Below are 3,525 nucleotides of genomic sequence, written 5' to 3' on the forward strand. Positions count from 1 at the left end.
CATCACAGTATGGTAGGGGCGTAACATTTTCGTCACACGCTTGAGGTATTCGGCCAAATTCGCTGGATAGCTGGCCAATCAGAGCACACCTCGCTTTTTCAGACCGATGAGCTTTGTAAAAATCGACGCGTTTCACAAAGGCGGGGCATACAGGGGAAACAATAATGTACAGTATGTGAAAAATAATGTTGTTTTTTTTACCTTAAACCGCATAAACACATTTCATTACACCAAATACACAAAATAATGTTCTTTTTTAGCAACGTCATATGACCCCTTTAAACGATCTTGAAATCTGTCATGGTGGCGTTTGCCACAGTGTTGTTATGTGGTTGCTAGGTGTTCTGAGTGTTGTTAGCGCATTTCTGTGCAGTCGCTGGGGTGGTTTTTAGGTTGCTTTTTGGCCCAAGTCAAAAGAGTCCACTTCCTTTAGTGTAAGTATGGAGTGTTTTTTGCCCACTTCTATTGGAAAATCAAAAGTCCAATTTGCTTGGAACCCTGACCCTATATATCACCAATAATCAACAAAAAATATTTTGGACATTATTTTTTTCAGAATGGTATTGTCTATTTTTTCATATTCAAAACAATATGAATTCTGACTGGTATGTGAACAACTGACCTATGGAGAAATAAAACCAGAACTATGTATTTTTATAGTTCCTTATTCTAATAATATTCTATTTTAGCAACATCATGTTTTCACATACACACTGAATTCTCTAATTCACTAACTAGTTGTTTCTACTCAACACACTGTCCTTAAGATCACATTTAAAATAATAATGATGATGATGATGATGATAGTAATAATAAAAATCTGCTACATAACTCCTAGACGTTCTTTTTAAGTTCTAGAGCTTCACTTTATGTGTCTTTCTGGAAGATCAGATTGAGAACAGCCAGAAAACAGGCCAGAACCTCTTCTTCACAGAAAACACGCAGTTCATCGATTTTCTGCTGTGTTGCTTCATTCTTTCTCAGGTAATTCCAGTAGAAATCTCTGGGTTCTCGTCCATTCTTGTGGTAGTGTCTGATCACCATAACGGCCCTGTCAGAGGTGAAGCCTTGTGTTTGTTTTGCTGCCCTGTTTAGGATGTACATGTAGGCCTGAACTTGATAATAGTACTCATGTGTTTCATTTAGGTGTGCATGATGACCACCATTTTTTGGTTGAGTGAAGACTTTGCCCACCATATCTCCAGTGGTTCCTTTACACTCAATCACAATCTTTTCACTTTTTCCCCTTTTACTTCTCCTAAGAAGTCCAGTCTTCCAGAGAGGAATCCAAAGTCTACTTTGTTACCTTTGGTATACCTCACTCTCCTGTTTGTACCAGTTTGCAGCTCGTGGTTGAACTTGAGGCATTCACGTTCATCTCCTGGGTTCTGGAAATATTTGCCAAACCTTTGTGGAGAAGATGTTATCCAGAGAGCTGACTCGTCAACATAGTCTCTGCTCTCAATGTCTCGGACATTCACTGTCACACCTGCAGAAATATTTGCAAGATTGTCTCCAACTTCTAAATGTCTCCAGCTCCTTCTCTGTGTTGTAGCATACATAGCAGGTGTGGATATGGCTTTTGTCTGGTATTTGTCCCTGAACCTAAATTCACAGCTTGTGTTTGATACATTCTTCTTCCACTGTGCTCTTCTGAATCTTCTCTTTTTTTCAAAGAAAATCATCACTGTGAGTTCAAGAATTTTTCCATTGTCTTTCAGTGACAGTGAGTTTTTTAGTTCCCAGCAGCCAAGACGTGGAATGGTGTTAAACTGAAGCTTAAAGTTTTCCAGTTCTTTTACAATATCCTGGGCTTTCTGAATGATGCCTGCGTTCTGCGAGAGTCTGATGACCTTAGGGTTCAGGACACCATTGGGCAAGTTAAATCGAAATGACTTTAGCAGTACTAGGTAGTCACTTACCGATATACCACTGGTGCTGGTGCTTCCACTGGAACCAGGCACGCTTTTTCAGGCAACAAAACCCTAGAACGGTGCCCATTTTGAACTGTCCCCAATACCTTGCTCTTCTGTTCCTCTTTCATTCTTTCCACCCGTGTTTCCAGTCCAGCCATACCCCATCCTTATTTTCAGTTCCAGCTCGTAAAAGTCGTCATCATCCCGTACCTTCTGTCCATTCAACCAATTTCTCGTCTTCCAGCTCCCATCTTTCAATTCACCCACTCTGGATCTTGAAGACTCCATGTTTTTAATCTTTAAAATTCTTTACACCTAGAAAACAATAGCATTAGGGAAATTAATGTAACAAAAATTAATGAATAAAATAAAATACAAATAAAAAACAATGTTATATTTATTTCAATACCTCACATCAGTAGTCATGTAAAACCTCCAACAAAACATATTTTTCCACCTCAGCCCTTTTTAAAATTCTATTTAATATTTCAATATAATAATTTACATCAATGCAATATTTAAACAAAAATTACACCTTTGAAATACAACTTAATATTATGTTTTTTATTAATTATCGTACACGATTTTAGTAAACCATTTTAGTTTTAGTTAAAAGTCCATCAAGACCAATGATAAGATAAAAAATAATATGTATTTTTTTTTACAAGATTGAATTAAATATTTCTTTAATTCATTATAATGGAGAAATTAACTTGATTATATGATGTTAGGATAAACTAACACATCAGAGGACTGAACCATTATCCAAATTATGGCACCTGAAAATTTTCATGTCACACCCTGTCATGTGATCTCTATATGCTTTGTTAGTCAAAGGATTTTATCTCTTCTTTTAAAATGATAGCAATTCACTTTTGTTTAGCACATCATGATAATCTATGTTAACCATTTATGTTTTTTTTAATAATTATGTCTTTATAGCATTTGTGTATATTTTGTGTATCACATAATTAGTTTTGTCCTGTCAGTACTAATATTTCTTATACATAACATATATAATAAGTGTCTACTCTAAAATAGTGGAGAAAATATATACTTACTGAAGTTTTCATCTTATTCTAGAAGTCAAATCATAACAAGACTTCATGCGCATACATGACTACCTGTGCTTATATCGTCAGTTTAGACATCAGCTGAATAACAGGTCAGCCCAGATTGCAAATGAGCCCTTGCAACACTAAAAGTCTTTATCTGTCACATTTATCAGTCATTTTCTTTCCACCTGATTGCATGTGTGTTCATATCATGTTTTTATTTTTGGTAAATTATTAAATGTCAGTGTGAGTCATTCAACAATGACTTACATAAATCTCTTTAAAGATGAACATGTTTCCAATTTATGGAATAAATGTTTTAAAATTAAATTAATTTGAATAGTTGAATAGATTAATTATGAATATAATTATTCATATGTTTTAAAATATGAATTACATTTTTATTAAATATTTGTTTAAAATATTTTTTGAAAATTGTGTAATGCTATATGTATGCTTAAATGAAAGAAAGTGAAAGTGTTTTAATTAGCTTTTTACTTAATGGTTCACCATTTGATTTGTTTTATTTTAATGTATTTATTTTTGACATAAAT

This window comes from Sinocyclocheilus rhinocerous, unplaced genomic scaffold, assembly GCF_001515625.1.
Source record: "Sinocyclocheilus rhinocerous isolate Xijiao unplaced genomic scaffold, SAMN03320098_v1.1 scaffold1717, whole genome shotgun sequence".
Classification (NCBI taxonomy): Eukaryota; Metazoa; Chordata; class Actinopteri; order Cypriniformes; family Cyprinidae; genus Sinocyclocheilus; species Sinocyclocheilus rhinocerous.